This window comes from Carcharhinus amblyrhynchos, chromosome 25 (genome assembly GCF_965287045.1).
Source record: "Carcharhinus amblyrhynchos chromosome 25, sCarAmb.v2.hapA, whole genome shotgun sequence".
In the NCBI taxonomy this organism is placed as follows: Eukaryota; Metazoa; Chordata; class Chondrichthyes; order Carcharhiniformes; family Carcharhinidae; genus Carcharhinus; species Carcharhinus amblyrhynchos.
The window spans coordinates 1,316,576-1,329,739 of NC_137348.1; the positions used below are offsets into that span (position 1 = coordinate 1,316,576).

General features: G+C 49.6%; 1 protein-coding gene across 2 annotated transcripts in view; it reads left to right on the forward strand.

Annotated features, from left to right (window-relative positions):
• Nucleotides 1-2,168: 2,168 nt before the first annotated feature.
• LOC145358360 (retinoic acid receptor RXR-alpha-A) overlaps nt 2,169-13,164 on the forward strand; it is an 87,165-nt gene continuing 76,169 nt past the window's right edge. For both annotated transcript variants that reach the window (XM_080212318.1, XM_080212322.1), the window contains exon 1: nt 2,169-2,342. The gene's annotated coding sequence lies outside the window, so the exon portion shown is untranslated. The remainder of the gene's footprint in view (nt 2,343-13,164) is intronic.

Here is a 13,164-nt window from a genome sequence, read left to right on the forward strand (position 1 = left end):
GAGGTTTCAGTATGTTTAGATTGTCCTGTATATGGGGAGTGTCCTGTATATTGGGGGGGTTCAGTGTATTTGGAATGTCCTTATATGGGGAGTGTCTAGTATATGGGGAGTGGCCTGTGTTTGGGGTGTTTCCTGTGTTTGGGGATTGCCCTGTATCTGGGGTGTGTCCTGTGTTTAGGGAGTGTTGAGTGTTCTGTGTTTGGGGAGTGTCCTGTGTTAGAGGAGTGTCCTGTGTTTGGGGAGTGTCCTGTATTAGAGGAGTGTCCTGTGTTTGGGGAGTGTCCTGTATCTGGGGAGTGTTCTGTGTTTTTTGGGGAGTGTCCTGTGTTTGGGGAGTGTCCTGTATTAGAGGAGTGTCCTGAGTTTGGGGAGTGACCTGAGTTTGGGGAGTGTCCTGTATTAGAGGAGTGTCCTGTGCTTGGGGAGTGTCCTGTGTTTGGGGAGTGTCCTGTGCTTGGGGAGTGTCCTGTATTAGAGGAGTGTCCTGAATTAGAGGAGTGTCCTGTGCTTGGGGAGTGTCCCGTGTTTGGGGAGTGTCCTGTGCTTGGGGAGTGTCCTGTATTAGAGGAGTGTCCTGAATTAGAGGAGTGTCCTGTATTAGAGGAGTGTCCTGTGTTTGGGGAGTGTCCTGTGTTTGGGGAGTGTCCTGTATTAGAGGAGTGTCCTGTGTTTGGGGAGTGTCCTGAATTAGAGGAGTGTCCTGTGTTTGGGGAGTGTCCTGTATTAGAGGAGTGTCGTGTATTAGAGGAGTGTCCTGTGTTTGGGGAGTGTCCTGTATTAGAGGAGTGTCCTGTATTAGAGGAGTGTCCTGTGTTTGGGGAGTGTCCTGTATTAGAGGAATGTTGTGTATTAGAGGAGTGTCCTGTGTTTGGGGAGTGTCCTGTATTAGAGGAGTGTCCTGTATTAGAGGAGTGTCCTGTGTTTGGGGAGTGTCCTGTATTAGAGGAGTGTCCTGTATTAGAGGAGCGTCCTGTATTAGAGGAGTGTCCTGTGTTTGGGGAGTGCCCTGTATTAGAGGAGTGTCCTGTGCTTGGGGAGTGTCCTGTATTAGAGGAGTGTCCTGTGTTTGGGGAGTGTCCTGTATTAGAGGAGTGTCCTGTGTTTGGGGAGTGTCCTGTATTAGAGGAGTGTCCTGTGCTTGGGGAGTGTCCTGTGTTTGGGGAGTGTCCTGTATTAGAGGAATGTTGTGTATTAGAGGAGTGTCCTGTGTTTGGGGAGTGTCCTGTATTAGAGGAGTGTCCTGTATTAGAGGAGTGTTCTGTGTTTGGGGAGTGTCCTGTATTAGAGGAGTGTCCTGTGTTTGGGGAGTGTCCTGTATTAGAGGAGTGTCCTGTGCTTGGAGAGTGTCCTGTATTAGGGGAGTGTCCTGTGCTTGGGGAGTGTCCTGTATTAGAGGAGTGTCCTGTGTTTGGGGAGTGCCCTGTATTAGAGGAGTGTCCTGTGCTTGGGGAGTGTCCTGTGTTTGGGGAGTGTCCTGTATTAGAGGAGTGTCCTGTGCTTGGGGAGTGTCCTGTGTTTGGGGAGTGTCCTGTATTAGAGGAGTGTCCTGTGCTTGGGGAGTGTCCTGTGTTTGGGGAGTGTCCTGTATTAGAGGAATGTTGTGTATTAGAGGAGTGTCCTGTGTTTGGGGAGTGTCCTGTATTAGAGGAGTGTCCTGTATTAGAGGAGTGTTCTGTGTTTGGGGAGTGTCCTGTATTAGAGGAGTGTCCTGTGTTTGGGGAGTGTCCTGTATTAGAGGAGTGTCCTGTGCTTGGAGAGTGTCCTGTATTAGGGGAGTGTCCTGTGCTTGGGGAGTGTCCTGTATTAGAGGAGTGTCCTGTGCTTGGGGAGTGTCCTGTATTAGAGGAGTGTCCTGTATTAGAGGAGTGTCCTGTGCTTGGGGAGTGTCCTGTATTCGAGGAGTGTCGTGTATTAGAGGAGTGTCCTGTGTTTGGGGAGTGTCCTGTATTAGAGGAGTGTCCTGTGTTTGGGGAGTGTCCTGTATTAGAGGAGTGTCCTGTGTTTGGGGAGTGTCCTGTATTAGAGGAGTGTCCTGTGTTTGGGGAGTGTCCTGTGTTTGGGGAGTGTCCTGTGTTTGGGGAGTGTCCTGTGTTTGGGGAGTGTCCTGTATTAGAGGAGTGTCCTGTGTTTGGGGAGTGTCCTGTATGTGGGGTGGGTTAATTCGCGTCGGGAGCTGCGCTGTGACTGGTGCAGTTCCAGTTGTAAATGGTTTTGTGAAAGGCACAGAGAGAATCTCCGCCCGGAGTTGTAGTCAGTGTGAGTGCTGCCAGCTCACAGCCTGCTGCAGATTTCCTGGAGTGTCCGGCTGCTGGGATGAGTGGAATGACCAGATGAACCCTCAGGTAAACAGGAGGCTGAGCCTGTGCTGCTGGGAGAGGGGTTTTCCTGCCCTGGTTTTGGAGGGGATACAGGGAGGGTAGGTGTGCGCTGGTTTATCCTCTTGCTGCACTGAATGTTCTAGAAGTTTTTTTTTGGGTCGCACTGTTTGTACCGATTGCTCAATCCAGACCTTTCGGTGAAAGGCTGAGGTCGGCAAACTCTCGCAGCTGCTGTTTTCTCCATGGAGAGGGAGGGGGAGAGGGGGATGGGCCGCTCCAACTTTCTGCCTTTCACATTTATTCAGAGAAAGCATCTCTTGTTGCTGTGCTCAGATTGTGTGTGTGTGTAAAAATAGCTGCGGTACTGTGTCGGTGTGAAGCTTTCTGCTTGTCTGACTGATCTCCACGATGCCAGAAGTACTGAGACTTTCACCTTTTAATCAACAAGGACCCTTCCTGGAGGTTTTAACTCTCTCTCTCTCTCTCTATTTCTCACACACTCTCTCTCTCTCCCTCTGCTGCCTGGGCAGCTCTCAGTCTGACCAAGCGCCTTGCAGAAGTTTATGTCTCCTTGTGAACTGGTCCAGTCGCTCTGCCCACCTTGTGTGGGTGAGGAGAGGGTTTACACAGTGAGCTCTGACTAAGTTGCTGCACATTTGGGACTGGCTGCCATCTAGGTTAATGTGGCAGATGTTTGCCCCACACACAACACAACATTCAGCAATGAGATAATGTCCAGTGAGTTTGATTAGTTTTACTCTCAACTCACTGCTGAATATTGGCCCAGGAGTAAAATTATAACCAGATTGTTAGAAATACTCCGAATCCTATTCGATCTGAACCTTGTTTGTCAGACACTGCCAGACCTGCTGAGATTCCCAGCATTTTGTGTTTGTGATTTCAGATTCCCAGCAGCTGCGGTATTTTGCTTTTCTATGGCCAGGAAAAAATCCTCCTTCTTCCTCCAAGGAGATCTTTAACCTCCGACCTGCACAATCTAACACCCTGGTTTATAACCCTGACCTGCCCCGCCACGGTTCATGGAGAGGGAGTTGTGCCCATTTTAACATGTCTGATTTTAGCCCGTGCTCCGCTCAGGACCGGGGGAGGTTGGGTTTAAACCCAGGGCTGGGTGGTTCGAGTCACAATCGGGGCTTTTATTTAATGTCTCATTTGGAAGTATTGACGTGTCTTGTACAGGTCTGTGCTTGTTGGAGCTGACAGTGGCGGATAGGCTGCATTGTTTTGCCTTCAGAGGAAATAATTGTCCAAACTATTGTCCCAGTCAGTGTTTACTCAGCTCTGAGAAACTTCAGCTTTGCAGTTTGACAACAATCCCATTCATCCGTCACCTCTGCTCTCGCTGCTTAAGAAACACCTGACTTTTAAAACTTCCATTCTCTGTTGAAATCTCTCCGTGTTCTTGTCTTTCTCTATAACTTCCCCAGTTGCTAACCCCCTTGACCCAAGATTTCTGATCTCCAATTCTGGACCTGCCTCTCGAACTCTCTCGGCCACCTTGCTTCTGTGATATGCACTTTGACCAGTTTCTTGGCCAGATGCTATAGTACATGGTGTGGTACCTGAACTTGCTGCTACATTAGGAGGTTTCCCTACATTAAAGGTACTATATAAATGCAGCTCCTTCTGTTGGTTTGTCCTTTTGAGACAAATGTGAGGTAATGCATTTTGGAAAGTCTAATATAGATAGGAAATATACAGTAAATGGCAAAACCCTTAAGAGTATTACTAGGCAGAGGGATCTGGGCGTACAGGTACACAGGTCACTGAAAGTGGCAATGCAGGTGGAGAAGGTAGTCAAGAAGGCATACGGCATGCTTGTCTTCATCGGCCGGGGTATTGAGTTTAAAAATTGGCAAGTCACGTTGCAGCTTTATAGAACCTTGGTGAGGCTGCACTTGGAATATAGTGTTCAATTCTGGTCACCACATTACCAGAAGGATATGGAGGCTTTGGAGAGGGTACAGAAAAGATTTACCAGGATGTTGCCCTGGTATGGAGGGCATTAGCTCTGAGGAGAGGTTGGAGAAACTTGGTTTGTTCTCAATGGAGCAATGGATGTTGAAGGGAGACCAGATAGAGGTTTACAAGATTATGAGGGGCATGGACAGAGTGGATAGTCAGAAGCTTTTTCCCAGGGTGGAAGAGTCAATTACTCGGGGGCACAGGTTTAAGGTGTGGGGGCAAGGTTTAAAGGAGATGTAAGAGGTAGGTTTTTTATCCAGAGGGTGGTGGGTGCCTGGAACTCACTGCCTGGAGAGGTAGTGGAAGTGGATACGATAATGAGTTTTAAGGGGCATCATTAGAAATCCATGAATAGGATGGGAGTAGAGGGATATGGTCCTTGGAAGGGTAGACGATTTCAGTTCAGTTGGGCAGCATGGTCGGTGCAGGCTTGGAGGGCCGAAGAGCCTGTTCCTGTGCTGGAATTCTCTCTTTTGTTCTTTGATAGACCTCAATGTTTTGTGAACCAATTGACTTGTAATGGGTACAGTAACATGGAGAGAAACTTTGGAGTGCTTCGAAGCAGAGGGTTCTGGGTGTCCTCATGCATGAAGCACAGAAAATGAATATTGCGGGTGTACAGGTAATAAGGCAGGTAAATGGAATCTTGGTATTTATGTCTGAAAGAATAGAAAAGAAGTTTTTTTTTTAAAGTTCATTTGTTAGTCACAAGTAAGGCTTACATTAACACTGCAATGAAGTTACTGTGATATTACCATGTAAAAGTAGTGAGGTGTCGCTGCTAATGTACAAGGCAAAAGTGAGTCCGCACTTAGAATATTGTGCACAGTTTTGGCCCCCTTGAGGAGGGAAGCACTGTCATTGGAAGTGGTTCAGAGGAGATTCACTGGACTGATTCCAGAGATGAGGCGTTTATCATTATATAGAGAGATTGGGCAGTTCAGGCCGATACTCGCTGGAGTTTAGAAGACTGAGAGGCAATCTAATTGAGGTGTACGGGATTTTGAGGGGGATTGACAAAGGGAGACGTGGAGAGGATGTTTCCTCTTGTGGGACAATCTAGAACAAGAGGTCCCAGTTTTAGGATAAGGGGTGACAGAATTAAAACAGAGATGAGGAGGAATTACTTCTCTCAGAGGATGGTGAATCTGGAATTCACCAGCACAGAGTGCAGTGGGTGCCGGGACATTGAGTAAATTTAAGGAGACAGATTTTTAATCAGTAAACGGCTGAAGGGTTATGGAGAATGGGCAGAAAAATGGAGTTGAGGCTAAGACAAGTTTAGCCATGATTGTATTGAATGGTGGAGCAGGCTCGAGGGCCTGAATGGCCTCCTGCTCTGAGCTCTTATATTCTTATGGTATGTTCTTATTGTGAAATTTTAGCCAGTTGGTCAGTGTATATGTGTGTGTGTGAGGGAGAGACGAGATGGGGAGAAGGTGAAATCATTTAACTCCAACAGTGTGAAAGAGACTGAGAGCAGAATGCTGGCTGATGTATTAGCATGTCAGTTATTTTCCATGATGTGGAATACAATACCAAGAATTTTATGTTCGAACCAGGTGAACATGATAGACCAGGGAGAGAATCTACAAGAACAGTTTCTACATTCATGAAGTTCAGTGAAAAAAATATTGGAAACCAAGATGGAGTGTGGAGTATATCCCCGGTGGGGGTCAGTGTGTGGTGGGGCCCGTTCCCCCCCCCCCAGGTGGGGGTCAGTGTGTGGTGGGAGTCAGTGTGTGGTGGGGCCCGTCCCCCCCCCCCCCCAGGTGGGGGTCAGTGTGTGGTGGGGTACGGGAGGTAAGAAAGAAATGAAATGTTGAAAGGGGCAGAAAGGGAAAGTGAGGAGTGTTGGGGGTTGGTGCAGTGCATCAGGAAGGACTGGGTGCCGGTGGTTAAACCAGTCCGAGCTGCCGGTTTCTCTTGTTTTCAGTCTATCTGCAGTTAGATCTCCAGCCTACCGCCTACACATCACATGCTGCTGACAACCTGACCCAGATTTACAGTCACTGCTTAGTTGCGGATGTGATTCTCTTGGCAAATTTCTAAAACCTTTGGCGGATTAATGAATAAAATCTAACCTCCTTTTCTCACTGGGTTTAAACAATCAAATATTTAATTCTTCACTAATCGATGTTTGGCGAAGGATTTGCCCTTCCTGTGTCTGAGGGGGTTTTATTCTCAAATTACCTTTTGAGCAGAACCGAATGCTGGGATCTGATTTGTTCTTTCCCTGCACATTGCTGTGTCAGTGACATGCTGCTTTGGAATGATTAGATCTCCATCTCTCTGCTGTGCGCTTCATGTTCAAACCACCTCTCGACAACTTTGTATTTGACCATTACCGTCTGATCTTATTCCCCTCGCCACCTCCGCCCCAGTCTCACCTGGTCTTCACTCTGGCCTTTCTTACCGATAGACTTGTCTATTCCAATGTTCCTAGCTGCTCTCCCACATTCTACCCTTTGGAAACCTGAGGTCATCCAAAAACTCTGCTGTCCGTGCCACTAATTTGCACCAAATTCTGTTCACCCCCTGTATCCCCCACCCCAAGGCTCACTGACCCAGATTGAGGAACCGTTGTCCAATGGCTCTGTGATCTTGTCCCTCACTATCCCTGGAATCTCTTGACAACTCTCTGAGATCTCTGAACTGCTCCAACTCCAGCCCCTTGCATATTTCCATTTCTCCCCCATTGGCTACCGTCCTTCTAGGTCCTGAGCTCTGGAATTCCCTCTCTGGGCCTCTCTCTCCTTCAAGCAGCTTGCAAAAAGCTCCCTCTGTGAATGAGTTTTTGTTCACTCTGATCTCATAGTTCTTGATGTGTCTCGGTGACATAGTTTTCCTGATTTATGTTCCTTGATGCATCTTATAAGGTGCCATATGGACACAAGTTGTTACAGATATGATTTATTCAGAGTGAAGTTGTGTTGAATGTATACTGATAATTCCCTTGACACTCAGATGTACAATTGCTGCTGTGGTTATTTTTAACTTTTTTAGAAATTTCTAATGTCCCAAATGTCTGGTTCTTCCTTACTGCCCAATGAAATGTGGCAGGGTCCCCAGTGCCAATTTTAAACAGAGGAGAGTGTTAAAATTTGGATTGCAAAGTCTATCACTGCTGTGCAGGTGGAAGAAAGACAGATTTCTCTTTCTATTGCGCCTTTCAGGACTTAAGCATGTCCTAAAGTATGTCCTAACTAAAGGAGTAGATTTGTAATGTCTGAAACACAGCAGCCAATTTGTACATAGCAAGATCCCACAAAAGGCAATGGGATAACAATCAGGTAATTTATCTTTAGTGATGTTTGTTGAACGACGAATATTTGGCCCCAAGGCATTAGGGAAATCTTCCCACTCTCCAAAATAATACAGTCAGATCTTTACATCTGTATGAGAGGACAGAGTGAGTCTCTGTCTAATATCTCATTGGAATAGATAGCAGCTTTAGCAATGCAGCTGTCCCGCTGTACTGCACTGGGAGCTTATGACATGCACTCAAAGGATGGAATTTTACCAGCATGTCTGCCCAAGGTTCACACCATCCCGCTCAAGGTCAGTGGAGAATACTGTTCTCTGAGCCTCACCCGCCCCTGGGTGGGATCGTACGAATTCTATGTGCCGGTAAAATTCCGGCCAAATCCTTCTAACTGAGACATCAGAATGCTAGTCACTGAGCTTATGTGACGCCATCCTGACTTGGAAACTTATTGCTGTTCCCTTACTGTCGCTGGGTCAAAATCCTGGAACTCCCTCCCTAACAGCACTGTGGGTGTACCTACACTCAGGGACTACAGCGATTCAAGAAGGCAGCTCACCAACACCTTCTCAAAGGGCAACTCAGGATGGGCAATAAATGCTGACCCAGCAGAAACACCCACATCCCATAAATGAAAAGCTAAACAAAAAGTATCTGTGGGAGAGAAATGGAGTTCCTGTTTCAGCAGCTCAGAACGCACTCACTGATCTGAAATGTTAACTCTGTTTCTCTCTCCACAGATGCTGCCAGACCTGCTGAGTTTATCCAGCATTTTCTGATTCTATTTCAGATTTCCAGCATCCACACTATTTTGTCTTTGTGCCTCCATCTGTCTTCAGGAGAAGGAATGTCCGTTTAATACAACCACCTTTTAATATCTCCTTGGAAAGACAACTGGTCTGACAATGTTCCCTCATGGGTGGCGTGGTGGGTTAGCACTGCTGCCTCACAGCACCAGGGACCCGGGTTCAATTCCCGGCTTGGGTCACTGTCTGTGCAGAATCTGCACATTCTCCCCGTGTCTGCATGGGTTTCCTCCGGGTGTTCCGCTTTGCTCCCACACTCCAAAGATGTGCGGGTTAGGTGGATTTGCCATGCTAAATAGTGTCAGGGATTAGTTGGGTAAATATGTGGGGCGACAGGAATAAGGCCTGTGTGGGATTATGGTCAGTGCAGACTCGATGGGCCGAATGGCTTCCTTCTGCACTGTAGAAATTCTACTAAAATCTGCCCAGACCATTCCAGCAATGAACAAAACTACAGTTCACACATCTCTGAACTTATTATTATTGTGAGATTGAAAGATGTTCATAGATTTAAGGCTTGAGTTGGAAAATACTCAGCTTTAAGTGCCTAGTTTTCTCTCTTATTTGCATAAAGTGCCACATCACATGTGGCAAACTGGATGTGCTGTCTTCCAGATATTAACATCTGCCTGTCACGCTGGAATTCCACATGTTGCTTAGCCTCCATGTGGCTCAGAGGGTGGAAATCCTGAGCTAATAATAGACTAAAACTCCCAGCGTAGCGCCGAGGGAGCGCCGGGGGGTCGGCGCCGAGGGAGCGCCGGGGGGTTGGCGCCGAGGGAGCGCCGTGCTGCCGGGGGGGTCGGCGCCGAGGGAGCGCCGTGCTGCCGGGGGGGTCGGCGCCGAGGGAGCGCCGTGCTGCCGGGGGGGTCGGCGCCGAGGGAGCGCCGTGCTGCCGGGGGGGTCGGCGCCGAGGGAGCGCCGTGCTGCCGGGGGGGTCGGCGCCGAGGGAGCGCCGTGCTGCCGGGGGGGTCGGCGCCGAGGGAGCGCCGTGCTGCCGGGGGGGTCGGCGCCGAGGGAGCGCCGTGCTGCCGGGGGGGTCGGCGCCGAGGGAGCGCCGTGCTGCCGGGGGGGTCGGCGCCGAGGGAGCGCCGTGCTGCCGGGGGGGTCGGCGCCGAGGGAGCGCCGTGCTGCCGGGGGGGTCGGTGCCGAGGGAGCGCCGCGCTGCCGGGGGGGTCGGCGCCGAGGGAGCGCCGCGCTGCCGGGGGGGTCGGCGCCGAGGGAGCGCCGCGCTGCCGGGGGGGTCGGCGCCGAGGGAGCACCGGAGCGCCGCAATGCCGGATGGCTGGTGTACTGTCAGAGGTGTGTGTTGTATAGGTGGGAATGTCAGTTAAGCTGTAACTGTGAGATATTTCTGATTTATCAGTCTATATAACAATTGTCAGTGCTTTGTGGAGTGTTTGCCTCTGTATGAAGTGCTTTCTAATCAGTCGAGAAGACTTCTGAAAGGTTGTATTAAATGAAGGACTTTTCTATAATGTCCCACTCCTTTTGTGAAGAATTACCACGCCTGTTTAACAATTCTTGAATCTAAAAGCTGGATGTGGAAGAGAGGGATTGTGTGTGATCTTACCGTGAGCAGCCCGGAGTGATCTGTTTGATCCTGAGCTGATGGGCAGCTTTCTCTGTGTCTGTCATCAGCAGGAGAGGAGACTGAAATGATCCTGCAGTGAATGGCTGTGGAGGAGGCGTTACAGTTGCTATCGAGCCCAATCCTGCTTTTTAATGTGTGGTGCTATGTTGATTTGATTCCATGTCGCCTCCCTCTGTGCCATGCTGGTTGGCCAGTTGTGGTTAGTTGACTTTGCAATGTCAATGTGGCCGTTCCCTGCGGCTTTGGAATGGGCTGAAGATGGAGTTCCTCTTTCTGTTCCCACAAGAATATCTCCACTTTAACAAGGAACATTCATCCACAAGTGGATATTCCTGAAGCACTTAGAACATTTTCCCTGAGTGAATATGAAATAATTATGAAACATTAAAACTTTACCCTTCATCTTGATAAAATGTATTCCTCGTTGCAAGTAACTGAGCAAGGCAGTCAGTGGAGCAATAAATGCAGCATCTGTACATTGTACCCCACAGTGTCCTGTAACTGTACCCCAGTGTTATACAGCGACAGACCCGTCCCCACCAGGACTGTACCCCAGTGTTATACAGCGACAGACCCGTCCCCACCAGGACTGTACCCCAGTGTTATACAGAGACAGACCCGTCCCCACCAGTACTGTACCCCAGTGTTATACAGAGACAGACCCGTCCCCACCAGTACTGTACCCCAGTGTTATACTGTGACAGACCCGTCCCCACCAGTACTGTACCCCAGTGTTATACTGTGACAGACCCGTCCCCACCCGTACTGTACCCCAGTGTTATACTGTGACAGACCCGTCCCCACCCGTACTGTACCCCAGTGTTATACAGCGACAGACCCGTCCCCACCCGTACTGTACCCCAGTGTTATACTGTGACAGACCCGTCCCCACCAGTACTGTACCCCAGTGTTATACAGAGACAGACCCGTCCCCACCAGTACTGTACCCCAGTGTTATACAGTGACAGACCCGTCCCCACCAGTACTGTACCCCAGTGTTATACAGTGACAGACCCGTTCCCCACCAGGACTGTACCCCAGTGTTATACAGCGACAGACCCGTCCCCACCAGGACTGTACCCCAGTGTTATACAGCGACAGACCCGTCCCCACCCGTACTGTACCCCAGTGTTATACTGTGACAGACCCGTCCCCACCAGTACTGTACCCCAGTGTTATACAGTGACAGACCCGTCCCCACCAGTACTGTACCCCAGTGTTATACAGTGACAGACCCGTTCCCCACCAGGACTGTACCCCAGTGTTATACAGTGACAGACCCGTCCCCACCAGGACTGTACCCCAGTGTTATACAGCGACAGACCCGTCCCCACCAGGACTGTACCCCAGTGTTATACAGCGACAGCCCCGTCCCCACCAGGACTGTACCCCAGTGTTATACAGTGACTGACCCATCCCCACCAGTACTGTACCCCAGTGTTATACAGTGACAGACCCGTCCCCACCAGGACTGTACCCCAGTGATAGACTGTATCCCCTAACACTGAACTGCAGTTGATTTTGTTCCCTTACAGTTGAATATTGGTCTGTACTAAAATACGAGATTCAATTTTGGAGCATTGCCTCTTTGTGTTGGTTTGGGTCTGGGGTGTGTGTGTGTGTGGCCAATGGACAAGTGATGGGTGTGAGCTGGTGTGGTTGTGGGTGAGTGCATGTGGGATGTTTGAATGTGGGGGGTGTGATATATTGCAGTGGATTGGTGAGGTGTGATGGGCTTTGGGGGGAGATGCAATGGGGTTGGGGTTTAGGGGTATGAGCTGGGTGCGACTCAGGGTTTGCTTTGTTCTGAGTTTGGGAGATGGATGCTGGGAGTCCGCATTGCGATGTAGGTAGTACAGTGACAGTTACCCAGCACCTGTGAGTGTGGTTTAATATGGGACCCCACTTCCAGAATGTTCCTCAGTGGAGGTAAGAGGCTGTGCCACAAACACTTGCAGTCATGTTGCTGACCTCAGTGCGAACTCTGCTATTCCTTTCTCTGCCGCCTTGCTTTTTGACTTCTCCTTTCCATTGGTCAGGGACTTGTGATGGCAGCACGGGAACAGTCACAAGGCTGAGCTGGTGTCTCTCGCTGGAGTATCTCGTCGCCAGTCTGTCTCCCCAAGGAGGAAGTGGCAGGCGATATGCATGAGGCCAGTGGGTGTTAGTGGGAGGGGTTTGTTAGTAACATTCAGATCAGGAGTGGCAGCTTGCTGTGCTGTGACTCATTCTGTCGCTCTGCTCACTCTCCCATTCTCACTGGCTGCTTTCATAGAATCCTATAGTGCAGGAGGCCATTTGGCCCATTGAGCTTGTACTGATCACAGCCTGATCCATGCCCCATTCTCATAACCCCAAGCATTTAGCCTAGCTCTTCTCCTTGACACTAAGGGATAATTTAGCATGGCCAATCCACCTAACCTACACATCTTTGCATCATCTCCACACAGGCAGTGACCCAAGCTGAGGATTGAAGCCGGGTCCCTGATGCTGTGAAGCAGCAGTGCCGCCCACCAACTTTTGCTTAGTGATACCTGCGTGTTTGGCATTCTTTAAGCAGGAGGTGTGGACACAGGCCCATGGGGTGGGGTAGCTGGGGGCGGAGGTTGAGCAGCGGGGAATGGAGGAAGGGCCCCAGGGGGTGGGGTCACAGCCACACATCTGGCATAAGACTGGCTCAATAGAAACCCCATCTGAGGATCACTCACTATCCATTCCAACAGTTTAATGGTTTATAAGAAAGAGTAACAGACAGTTTGGAGTGAGTTATAGTCTAGAATCTAATCAGGATTTTTATTAACTCAGAGGATCTGGGTGTCACTCACACAGCCAATATTTATTGCCCATACCTAATTGCCCCTTGATAAGGTTGTCAAGAGCTGCCTCCTTCAACTGCTGCAGTCCCTTTTGGTGTAGGTACACCCACAGTGCTGTTAGGGAGGAAGTTCCAGAATTTCGACTCAGTGACTGTGAAGGAAGGGTGATATATTTCCAAGTCAGGATGGTGAGTGACTTGGAGGGGAACCTCCGGGGGAGGGGGGTCCCCAGGTGTCTGCTGCCTTTGTTCTTCTAGATGGTAGTTGTTGGTTTAGAAGGTGCTGCCTCAGGGAACCTTGGTCAGTTGCTGTGGTGCATCTTGTCAGCTGCCACTAAGTCGGTGGAGGGAGTGAATGTTTGTGGATGGGGTGCCAATCC